This window comes from Nicotiana tabacum, chromosome 11 (assembly GCF_000715075.1).
Source record: "Nicotiana tabacum cultivar K326 chromosome 11, ASM71507v2, whole genome shotgun sequence".
Taxonomy (NCBI): domain Eukaryota; kingdom Viridiplantae; phylum Streptophyta; class Magnoliopsida; order Solanales; family Solanaceae; genus Nicotiana; species Nicotiana tabacum.
Window position 1 is genome coordinate 125,412,806 of NC_134090.1, and position 13,459 is coordinate 125,426,264.

The window sequence follows — 13,459 nt, forward strand, 5'->3', positions numbered from 1 at the left end:
TGCAACACCAGGTTTTTATTGTAATTTGAAAAGAAAAAAAACAAAGAGTCAGCGGTCAGGTGAATACCGTGTGGATTTTTAGTCAAAATAAGCCGAGCCAGCTTCGGCCGCGTCTCAAACCGTTCTTGCCGAAATAGCTTTAGAGTATCTTTCAGTTGTCGAAAGGCTATTTTCGTAAAAGAACGGACAAGTTTGTAAAGTGTCATAAAATAATCCTCCCCGGCCTCAAAATTTATGTGAAATTTGGAAGGGGCCACGTTTGCAAAAATAACTGTTCGGTTGCATTCGTCAAACGGAGAAAGGAAGCTGGTCATTTGTTTTGGAGTTTATAAATCTTTTGATTAGAATATGTGGGCTGTTTGATTTTCGAGATCTTCAAACCTTTGAAACCCAGTTTGTTTTAAATATGAAAATTGTGGAAAAATGTTTATTATTGTTTATCTTTTATTGGTCCGAACTACGCAAGGTCTGATTCATGCGGGGTCATGATACGTAGGCAATCTCCATAAGATTCGACCACAACAAAAAAATGAAAAAAATGAAAAAATGAAAAAAAAATGAAAAAAATGAAATGAAAAAAGGAAAAGATATTGTTAATAATGAGGACCGAGTGAGTCCATTCTAACCTGTTTTGTTGTAAATCACAAAGAAAGAAGGTGGTTGGTTTGTGGTAAGCCGGAAATACAAGATCCAAAAGCACACTTTGCGGGGATCAGGCCTGATGACAGAAGCATTCGAGTCCTATTGGGAACTTGTTGACTAAGGTTGATGATATTGAAGTTGGTAATGGTCTTGGCAGTATTGATGTGAAGCTCAGTGGCTAAGATGCCAATTTTGATAAAGTGGGAGGACGCTCCGTTCCTTGGTTAGCAAGAGAGAAGCTTTTGGTGGCTTATTTTATTGTCATTTCTGTTGACCGAATTATTCGTAGGGTTGTAATCCGGATATTGTCTTGTGTCAAACTTTCTTATCTTTCAATTTTGTCATAGAAGTTTGTTTAAGTTTTGTCCAGTTTGTTTTAGGATTTTATTTTGGTTTGTTTTGTTCGTCTTGTTATTCAAACCATTCCACCGGTAGTCTAAAGCAAATCCGGTCTTTTATTATTTCCAGTCATCTTTTGTTTAGTCTTTTTATCATTTTTGTTCAGCGTCGATTCCAGTGACATGGCATGCGCACACAGTATGGGCCTAGTCTTTAAAGTTAATCATAAAACCCTGGAGAGGTGACCAGAACATTTAAAGGAAATAAGGACGGTTTGAGATTATTCGGAGCTCGAGTCATGTGGAACTAGGGCAAGTAAAACACAAAGAAAACCGTTAAAAGCAAGATTCACCTTTCATGATAATGAGAGTGAGAGTGTCGCCCAACGGTGCTTTAGAAATGACAAATGTTGAATATAATTGTCAAGTCCAGCACCATCAGAAGAGGTTACAAATCTTTGTTTAATTGTGTTGTTTGCACTTGACATGTTTTGAAGACTGGAATGACGAAGGCATTTTGTTCTGCTACCTAAACACTTTATCCTTCGTTACCCCTTTTGAGCCTTATTTGTTTTTCTTTCGTACCCCTCGTTCGGAATCAATAGCAACAACTAGAAAATACGAGCCTGGAAAGTAAAGAAGAAGAAAAGAAAAAAAAGAGAAAGAAAAAAAAACGACAAAAAGAAAGGAGAAATGAGAAAAAAAGAGAAAAGAAAAATGATAACGAAAACAAAAGAAAGTCAGAAGAAAATAGAGGAATTGGGAACTACGTTTGATCTGATTCCTCAAAGAGGATACGTAGGCGCCTCACGGCTCGGTCATAATGGCCATAATGGTCATAGGGTGCATAGTGTGCATGGTGTGCATGGTGTAATAAAAATTAAAAAAATAAATAAATAATCCCCAAGCAAGAAATTGGGGCAAGGGTTGCGCTTGTTGTAAGCAAATATGGTTCCGAAGGTTGTAATTTTGAACCCCAAATTTATTTTGTTTTTTGTCGAGCCTTTAATACCCTTTCTTTCTAGCCCTATCCAAAAACCCACATTACGGTCCAAAGAAAGACCTTCTGATCAGTCTTCAAAAGATGCCAAGTCAGACAAATGAGAGTCTTACCGGCGAACATAACATTTTGTTCCACAGCAGAAAAGACTCTAATCTCCAGCAGAGAGAATACCGGCAACACTCCAAATCCCCAGCTGGAAAGTGATACAAATGAGAGAGTCTTATCGATGAAAATCTTTACGGACACCATAAGGCGATGCAAGCTGAGAAAAAAAACAAAATGAGAGAGGCTTGATGGTGAAAACCCTTCGGGCACTACAAGTCGAATAAGATTGAGAATCAGATGGGGAATTGCCAATTGAAGGTCTTGAAAGATGATTGACGGCGGAGGATAGGCCACATGTGCATGTCATGACCATTAGAGTCGGTATCTGCGTTTGATATATTTTTATTTATAGTTTCTTTTGTTAAAAAGTCATCTTTTTCCTTTGTCTTTTTCTGTTCCCTTTTATCTTTTCCTTTCATAGAAAAATTCCCCAGTAGAGTTTGTTTGGTCAGAACAAGTGAGAATTGACTTCAAAATATGCCATCAGCTTTACAATTATGCAAGATGAGATCTGGCTAGTACATCCAAGTGGTATAGTCAGCAAGGAACAAGCGCGAGGCCAGTGTCAAGAATGATATCCCCAGCAAAAGGGAATTGACAAAAGGATTGACGAATGTCAAGAGGGATATCCTTGCCAAAATCAAAGGTTATAAACCTCAAAGCCGAGGCCCGTGGACAAAGCAAGGAGAGCGGTGAGCATGATTTGGGGAAATTCATACTAGACTAAAAGGTCGGGGAAATGCCAGTTTCCGAGCTATGCCACAAAAGAAGAGGGATATCCCCAGCAGAAAGGGATTATCCCCAGCAAATAATATCATCCCCAACAAGTTGTGGAACGCAGAGCAAGGAAGGAGAAAGGGAAAGCCAACCCCAGCAGGAGTATCACAACCAACCACCGCATTTTAAACTAACAAATTTTGTTTGATTTGAAACAGGTAAAGGAAATGGCATTGATGACAGAAATGCATGCCATAAGGGAGACTGTCAAACTGTGGAAGAAAATTTTCCTTTCATTTAGAAAATTTTCTGGAAGTCAGGTACCCAGTCGAGGAAGAATAAAGATAACATCAGTCTCAAGGGAAGTGGTCTTTGAACCAGTGTTGCCCCCAACATAATAAGTTTCAATGGAGGAAGTTGTTCCCCAGCAGACAGAACAAAGGGATGACACTTGTGCTCAGAAAAGCAAAAGGCCAGTATCATTCCCAACAGCCTTCCGAAGAGTGAAGCACTAGTTCTGAAGGAGTCAGAATCCCCCAGTAGTGTTATCCTCGACAGCGTCATCCCCAGCTGATAACATTTTATCCCCCAACAGGTAAGTAAATAATTCCCCAACAGTGTTATCCCCAGCAGTTCGAGGAGTCCAACACAAGTTTGGTGAAAATCGGTATCCTCAGCGGTTCTTTTCGGGGAAAGGCAAAACGAGTCTTAAGGGAGGTAGTCTTCGAAGGAAGAAGCTATGCAAAAAAAAAAAAAGAAAAAAAGAAGCAAAACAAAAAAGAGAAAAAAAGAAAAAGAAAAAAAGAAAAAAGAAAAAAGAAATTTTTTTTGCAGAGGAATGAAACATCCTACTTAAAAGGAGGTAATATTGGAAGGAGTAAGATAACATATTTACTCAGCAGAGTTATCCTCAGCAGTGTTATCCCAAGCAGGGTTACTCAGCAGTTCGCAGTGTTATCCCCAGCGGATCATCGAGATGTAGAAGCATCCTCGACAGAGTTTCGACCAAGTTTCAAGAGGATCGGACAACCCATAGTGGGTAAGGAAGAAAAGGAAAATTCATCCCCAGCAAAATAATCCCCAGCAAGTTTTGAGGTAAGACATTTTCAAGTTTTGAGGATATTTTGGGTTCATCCGCCCTCGAATAGGATATTTTGGGTTCATCCGCCCTCGAATAGGATATTTTGGGTTCATCCGCCCTCGAATAGGATATTTTGGGTTTACCCATAGGAGAGGCATTTCCTCCTAAGTTTGTTTTTTACCCATAGGAGATGCATTTCCTCCTAAGTTTGGTTTTACCCATAGGAGATGCATTTCCTCCTAAGTTTAGTTTTACCCATAGGAGATGCATTTCCTCCTAAGTTTATTTTTACCCATAGGAGATGCATTTCCTCCTAAAGTTTAGTTTTACCCATAAGAGATGCATTTCCTCCTAAAGTTTAGTTTTACCCGTAGGAGAGGCATTTCCTCCTAAGTTTAGTTTCACCCATAGGAGAGGCATTTCCTCCTAAGTTTAGTTTTACCCATAGGAGAGGCATTTCCTCCTAAGTTTGTTTTTTTTACCCATAGGAGATGCATTTCCTTCTAAGTTTGTTTTTACCCATAGGAGATGCATTTCCTCCTAAGTTTGTTTTTACCCATAGGAGAGCATTTCCTCCTACGTTTGTTTTACCCATAGGAGAGGCATTTCCTCCTAAGTTTAGTTTTACCAATAGGAGACGCACTTCCTAAGTTCATTTTACCCATATGAGACTCACTTCCTAAGTTTAGTTTTACCCCTAGGAGACGCACTTCCTAAGTTTAGTTTTGCCAATAGGAGACGCACTTCCTAAGTTTAGTTTTGCCAATAGGAGACGCACTTCCTAAGTTTAGTTTTACCCATAGGAGATGCATTTCCTCCTAAGTTTATTTTTACCCATAGGAGATGCATTTCCTCCTAAAGTTTAGTTTTACCCATAAGAGATGCATTTCCTCCTAAAGTTTAGTTTTACCCATAGGAGATGCATTTCCTCCTAAGTTTGTTTTTACCCATAGGAGATGCATTTCCTCCTAAGTTTATTTTTACCCATAGGAGAGGCATTTCCTCCTAAGTTTAGTTTTACCCATAGGAGAGGCATTTCCTCCTAAGTTTGAAATCAGGAGCCCGCCTGAAGAGAGGAATGACATTTATTTTTAAAGTTGTTGTTGAAGTCAGAAGCCCACCTGTAGAATGGCATTTTATTTTTAGAGTTGTTTGTTGAAGTCAGGAGCCCGCCTGAAGAGAGGAATGACGTTTTTATTTTTCAAAATTGTTGTTGAGATCAGGAGCCCGCCTGAAGAGAGGAATGACGTTTATTTTCAAAGTTGTTGAAATCAGGAGCCCGCCTGAAGAGAGGAAAGACGTTTTATTTTTAAAAGTTGTTGAAATCTCGCCAACCTAAAGAAAGGAATGGCATTTTATTTTTAAAAGTTGTTGTTGAAGTCAGGAGCCCGCCTGAAGAGAGGAATGACGTTTATTTTCAAAGTTGTTGTTGAAATCAGGAGCCCGCCTGAAGAGAGGAAAGGCGTTTTATTTTTAAAAGTTTTTAAAGTTGTTGTTGAAGTCAGGAGCCCGCCTGAAGAGAGGATTTCCTCCTAAGTTTGTTTTTACCCATAGGAAATGCATTTCCTCCTAAGTTTGTTTTACCCATAGGAATGACATTTTTATTTTAAAGTTGTTTGTTGAAGTCAGGAGCCCGCCTGAAGAGAGGAATGACGTTTATTTTAAAAGTTGTTTGTTTGAAGTCAGGAGCCCGCCTGAAGAGAGGAAAGGCGTTTATTTTTAAAGTTGTTGTTGAAGTCAGGAGCCCGCCTGAAGAGAGGAATGGCGTTTTATTTTTAAAAGTTGTTGAAATTTCGCCAGCCTAAAGAAATAAATGACATTTTTATTTTAAAGTTGTTTTTAAAATCAGGAGCCCGCCTGAAGAGAGGAAAGACATTTATTTTTAAAGTTGTTGTTGAAGTCAGGAGCCCGCCTGAAGAGAGGAATGGCGTTTTATTTTTAAAAGTTGTTGAAATTTCGCCAGCCTAAAGAAAGGAATGACATTTTTATTTTAAAGTTGTTTTTGAAATCAGGAGCCCGCCTGAAGAGAGGAAAGACGTTTTATTTTTCAAAGTTGTTTGTTGAAGTCAGGCGCTCACCTGTATAACATGAGGAATACTTTTAGTCTTATACTGCAGATTTTGAAATCAGTAACCCGACTGGAAGGCAGAAGATTACAACAGGAATCCCCAGCAGGAAACAATAAAAATCCCCAGCACCGGGAAGCAGAAGGTGGCAACAAGAGGTCCCAGCACAAATTCAAGCGCGTGAGTCAAAAGGAAGAAAAGACGCGTCTTGAATGAAACGGCCTGTGAACATTAAATCATGCCCAGCATAACAAATCTGATTAAGAAAGTCGTATCCCCAGAGGAACCGCCAAAAAGCTTAATGAAGAAAGCCATGTCCCCAGCGAACCGAACGAAATGATGAAAGCTGGTATTCAGAAAAGCAAAGGGCCAGTGTCATCCCCAAATTCACGGAAGAAAAGCACCGGAGGAAACACAAGCCGACAAGAAAGCAAGGCAACAAGAACAAATTACAGTCTAGCCTAGCTTCTTGTTTTCTTTTAAGCACGGTGTAACAAGGAGATCGGTAAGCAGTGGTAATAGCATGCAACAGCAGTAACCTTGCAGTCCCACGGTAGTCCCAGCTACCAAAACTTCCCGAACTACATTGACCTGATTCCTGTTTTAGCCCAGGATATGTAGGAAACCTCTGAAGCAAAGGTTCGGTCAAATCTTTCAAAAAATGCTTCACACGGAGTACTCGGATGGGCAAAAATCGCTCACTTTATCTTTGCACGAAAACCCTTCGTGTCTTCGGGCAAAGAGGGGCAGCTGTAAGCACGTGATTTTTGCCCTATGAAAGAATTACTCCCAAAAAATTCAAAATAAAATGATTTTTCCTTGGTGTGCAATTTTTTTTTATTTTTGTGGTATTTTTGTGTAATTATTTGTATATTTGCCTGCGCATGTTTATTTGTTAAATTAATAAAAAAAAATATAAAAATATATCGCATTTTGCATGTAGGATTTAATTCTACAATAGTTAGTAATTAAATTTGTTTTACAAAAAATGAAAATCACAAAAAGACATCTTTTGCATTTTTAGCATTTAATGTCCAATTGTATAATTTCATGTTTAATTATTACTTAATTGTGTGTTAATTGTTATTGGGATTTAATTTGCGCTTTTATAAATTAATTTAGTTCCATATGATAATTTAAGGATTTTTAGAATTTAGTTTTAGAAAAATAAAAGAAGAAAAGAGAGCAAAAAATAAAGAAAATCGAAATTGGGCCTCTGCTCCAAATTCAAGCCACAGGCCCAAATATACCCAACCTTCCTCTACGACCCGGTCCATTTCAAACCGGGTCGACCCAATCCATAACCCAAATACCCAACACCCCCCTATCTTACACAAAACAAAACAAAAAAACCCTAACACTAACCATCCCCCCCTTCCTTATCTTCTTCTTCTCCATCACCTTCCCCAAGCAAGCAACCATGGCTGCCCCCCCTCACACCTAATCCCCACGACCAACACCCTCAACACACAGTAGTCGTCGAAGCTTGCTCGACACCCATGGCTGCGCATCTCCTTCTTCTTCACGACAACCCAGCAGCAACCAAGCCAGCCCGTCGCTGCTGCCATGGCTGCGTCTTCTCCATCCATTGCTACTGCTACTGCCTGCTTCTCCGTCGTCCACCATTGCTGCCCGACGCAGCTACTCCGCTACCGTTGCTGCTGCGTCATCTCCTCCTCCTGCGGCTGCGTCGTCTTCTCCTCCGCCGCTGCTGCGTTGCTGCTGCCCGTCTCTGCTGCTGCTGCGTCGTCTGGCTTTTTCTGCTCCTTCTGCTGCGTCGTCTATGGCAGCTCGTACTACTGCTGCGACGCAAGCTCCAGCTCGTTGATTGTTGTTGTCCGCTACTTCTCCTTCAAGTTCTTCGTTTGTCCGTTCGTGATCGTCTTCGGCGTCAAATGGTTTTGGTGCGATATTTGTTTCCGGGCAGATTTGTTTTCGTTCGAGTTCATCATCGTTTCGATCCGGTTAGTGGGTTTGAGTCTCATTTATTGTCCATAATTTGTTTGATATTTTCAGATTTGAAATTAGTATAAGTTTGTTTTATTTTTCTTATTTATTGTTAGATAAAAATGGTTAGTTTAATTATATTGTTGTTAGATCTAAGTTGAAGATTCAATTAAATATTTTTCAGTTTGTTTTATTAATTTAAAAGGATTTAATGTTAATATAAAAGAATGTTAGTTTAAATCGTTTGAATCCGTTGTTTGTTATAGATTAAATTCGTGTTCATTTTGTTTAAAGTTCGTCTTTAATTTAGTGATTTAATGAGAAGTTATGTTTTGGTTTTTAATTTTTTTTGAATCATGTATCTTTGTTATAATTTTATTGGAGTTAATTAAAAAGATCAATTGATTATTTGAAGTTTAGTGATTTGAATATGTTTATTTGTTTTGTTTAAGCTTAATTCGAATTTGAATAAAACTTGCTTGTTATTGTTGTTGAAACTTTTTATTTATGTTCATACTTTGTTTGATTGTTCTTGAATCCGAAATTAGTATAAGTTTGATTTTCTTGTTTGTTGTTTATCATTTATGATTATTTCTTCGGTTTGCTTCATGATCTTGTTTAGTTTTAATATAGAAATTATTGGTTGTAATGTGTTAGATTTAATTTTAAGTTCAAATGATTATTGAATTTAGAAATCTGAATATACTTGTTGTTGTTGAATCTGAAAGTAGGTTTGTTGTTGTTAAAAATATTGTTCAATCAAGATAATTTTAGTTGTTTCTTTGTTGTTCATCATTTAGTTTGAATTTGTTGTTAAAAATTTGTTTAGAAATTGGTCATATTTGCTGTATTTTGGTTGAAATTAATTAGGTGAATTGGTTATAGCTGATGGGGGTAGTTTGGTAATTTGCAGTACGTTCAGGGGTAAAATGGTAATTTCAGTAAGGGCAGAGGGGTATTTTTGGAATTAAAATTCTGAATAATTATTTATTTTGAGTGTTCTTTCCATTAAAATTAAGATAATATTAAAATAATCAATAATGGGGGGACAAGATATAATGGTGGAGAATAATGCAATTGTTTAATATAAGCATGGGGGACAAGATATAATGGGGTATTTGTTTAATAAAGTGGGGGACAAAACATTAGATAGTGGGATTAAAAGGGGGATGAGTGGAAGATAGTGGGTTTTAATTTTTTTTTTAATGCTGAAAGATGTTAATAAAAGGAAGGACTTGATCAGATTTTGAGAGGACAGATAGAGAGAGAGAGAAAAAAAAAAGCTGAATATTTAAGAGAGAAAGGAAATTCCGAAAAATACTAAGACTTCAGAAAATAAAAAGAAAAGGATTCTGGAAATTCAAAAGAAGAATAGTATACACCTGATATACAATCCAAATATTCTGATATACGGATTCAGAAATTAAGGGTTAAATACTAACTAGTCTTTCAAAATCTGAAAAGATTCCCTTTGCTTTTGTCCGTTGATTGTTGTTGGTGTTTCTAGATTTTGTCTTGATTTTAAAATCTGTCACTAAGTTTCTCGTTGCTGGTTGTTACTGGTTGCTGGGGTTGCTGTTGTTGTATGCTACTGAGTTTCTGCTGATCTCACTTTTCTTTTGCTTCCAATATCAGGTACACAACTGACACGCTGATTATTGTAAACTGAAACATGAAGCATGAATACGAAAATGAAGAGTTGAATGTTCTAAATTTATTTTAATTATATTCTGAATTTTATTTGTATATATAAATTATTTAGCTTACTCTAATCAGAATCATGTAGCTGTTTAATATATATAGTGAAATATCGGACGATAGCTTAACGGACGAACTATCTATATATTGCCTAAAAATAAATAAATAGTGTAGTAACTTCGTCTAGTTAATTCGCTATTGTTGGATGATTACCATGTCTCAAAAAGCACGTTAGTTACATCAAAATAGACCATTTTGGAACTTGGAGGAATGTTGTTTAGTTAAATATTATTGGTTAATTTCAGCATGTAAATAAATTAAGACATTTTTTTTATTTTATTTTGTAGAGACAAATTTAATAGAGAATAATGTAGGCATTTTAGGATTGTCTTTTAAAAATAAATGAGACGAGCCTCGCCGAATAAAAATACAAAATTGTGGGGCCCTCGATAAATGTTTAATTAAAATTAATTAGATTTCGGGATGAGCCGTTTAGCAAAATTCCACGGCCTTACCCAAAAATAATAATATGCTAATTGCTTTAGGCGCGCATTTTAATAAGCTTACCTTCTTAAACTCGGGTGTGCATTTCATGCGACCCAAATCCAAATCCCAAAACATTGAATAAAAATGTGTTCCGGATTGCGGGTGCATTTCATGTGACGCAATCCAAAGACATGTTTTTAAGCGATGTTCACATTCTTTTTTAAAAAATATAATAATAAAAGCGGTAAAGAGTTAAAACTTGCACATGAGCGCATAATTGTATAAAATCAGATAAACAAGCCGAATATAACAGTTGAGCGACCGTGCTAGAACCACGGAACTCGGGAATGCCTAACACCTTCTCCCGAGTTAACAGAATTCCTTATCCGGATTTTTGGTTCGCAGACTGTAATATAGAGTCATTCTTTTCCTCGATTCGGGATTAAATTGGTGACTTGGGACACCCTAAATCTCCCAAGTGGCGACTCTGAAATAAATAAATAAATCCCGTTTCGATTGTCCTTTAATTGGAAAAAACTCCTTCGCCCTTCGCGGGGGCGGAAAAAGGAGGTGTGACACTTTGCGTCAATTAATTATAGTTATTATATTTTCTTTCGTTTGATCTATTTGTCTATATAAATAAAAAGGATGTATAACCCGAACCGACCCTGGTGGGAGCAAATAATTTTTTGGCTTATATTCAGTTGCAATTTAAGGAGATTAAATACACTACACATCACACTCTTCTATATTTTATATTAAATGTTTGACTTTTCTGTTTGTTTAATTAAGTATAGTTATGCTTTGCGTCAATTAGTTATAGTTATTATATTTTCTTTCGTTTGATCTATTTGTCTATATAAATAAAAAGGATGTATAACCCGAACCGACGCTCGAGTTGATCAAATCGATTAGGTCGGCACCCGTAACCAGTGGCGGACCCAGGATTTTTATCAAGCGGGTTCAAAAAAAAACATTAGAGGTCATATGTGAATAGCTAGTTTCGAACTCAGGACCATGTGGAAAATTTGAACCCTCTTTACCAACAGGCTAGACATTTTACTTGTTTCAAGTGGGTTCAAAATTATATTTATACCTTTACTTGTCTGAAAACAGCAAAAATATACCTATATATACAGTGTTATTTTTCGATGAAGCGGGTTCATATGAACCCACTTGACTCCACGTGAGTCCGCCCCTGCCCGTAACCCCTAAATCCTGGATCCGCCTATGAGTACTGGACACTGAATAGGAAACCTAAAAAAAAGAATAAGCACATCACTTCACTTAGTAAAATAGGAGAAAAAATAAAATCTGTGCTTGACTTGGAGATTCCAAGCTAGACAATCATTAGGTCCACAATGGGGGCCAAGACATTACTTCTTGTTGGGGAATTGGTAAGTCTTATAAAAATGCATATTTGGTCAATCGTCACTATCTTCCAGACTTAGTCCTACGTTGATTGGCCTTTTCTTCTTCGTTTTTTTTTTCCATTAAATAATACGTGGCCACTTTTTAATTTCTATGAAAGATTCTTCTTTGAATTACATGTTTTCTTCTAACTTTGCAATTTCCAAGTCAATGCAATGCCCACACTGGTGGACTCCCAAAGTTGTTTGTGATAACCATAGAGCCCAAATTTTCAAAAGCTCTGGTTCTCACAGTTCTTCCCCTTTGTTGAAAGCTGTGGTAATTAATGCATCACAATAACTTTTCATGACTTCAGCTTTTGTATTTTGAATCTTTACATAAGTTAAGAAATCCTCTAACTTGAACATGATGGTCGAATTTATACGATATAATATAATATAATATATATTATACATCTGTCTGTTATTAAGCAATTGAATAGACAACTTTGTTTTTAATATTCCTAGAGAAGCCATATGTTAACTTTTACAGTAATAAATACTACTGTCTGTGAGCACGTGATTTTTGCATTACGAAAAATTGCTCCAAAATAAATCAAAATAAATTTCTTTTACTGTGTAATTTGTGAATTTGCGTGGTGTTAAATATTTGTATTATGTCCGTAAATGTTTATATTTGTCATAATAAAATAAAAATAAAATAAAATACATATTGCATGCATATAGGATTTAATTATGCATTTAAGAGATAATTTAAATAAAATCGCAAAAAATACGCATTGGATCTATTTTAAATGTTTCACTATGTAATTGATGTTTTTGCCTATGTGTTAAATAATTGTTATAGAGTAATTAATATATTTTTTGTGAAGTTAAAATGGTTTTATAATTTTTAAATTAGAAAATGAATTAATTAAAAAATAAAATAAAGAAAACATACTAGTAAAAGATTGGACCTGGATTAAAATCCAGGCCCAAATCAATTAATCCCCTTCACAGCCCAATCCCAACAGCCCCATGTCCGGTCCAATTCAAACAAATCAAAACGACGACGTTTCATCACCCTTCATCAAGGGCCGTCGGATTCAATTCATCCAACGGTTGAGATACACTACCCTTACCCGTAACCCGTAACCCGACCCTTTAACCCGATCCAGCCTGACCCCAACCTTTAACCAAACGACGACGTTTGGTTAAGTGAATTGATCTCAACCGTAAATCTTAATTGATCCAACGGATGAGATCAATCCACCCCACTCGTATATAAATCCAATCCACACCCCAGCCCCCCAGACCAAACACCCCACCCTTCGGCCCTGTTCATCGTCTCCTTCAAGAGACCAAATGAACTTCACCTTCCACCACCGTGCACCGCCTACCGGAAATCGCCTCACGGCGGTTCCGGTAGTCCAAACCACCCCACCTTAACACCCTCGACTCCTCTCAACCTCCCCATTCCAAATCCATAACACATATACCTCGAATCAGGCCCCAATGTCTCGAATCTTCGATCGAAGTTTGGCCTGAAGAACCAACTGTCTCTGATGACTTCCAAAATAACACCAGAGCTTCCCCTGTCCATCCTCATCACGGATCTGTTAGTAGCATGGTTCGAATCTTCATAGAACTGCTCGAATCTTAACTTGAAGATTCGAGTGAAACCTAACCCTACTCAGATTCTTTCCAAATTAACACCAAATGACCCCTAGACCTCGCTCGTGCCTAGAATACCGTTGGTTTGCTTCGAATCTGCCTAGAAGTGTTCGGATTTAAGATCCAAAATCTGGAACCCTAAGAATTTTCCAATCTTGGAATTTTTCCGATTCGAGTGAAGGATTGAGGTCTAAGAGACTTTAATCGAGGTATTCTCAACTGAGAATACTTCGAATAAAGTCTGTTCAACCTAAAAAATGTCCGAATCCAAGTTGAGTCTGTGTCTGAATAAATTTGAAGATTCAGAGGTATTTTCTATTTCTTTTGTGTATTCTACGTGTATTGTTGTCTGT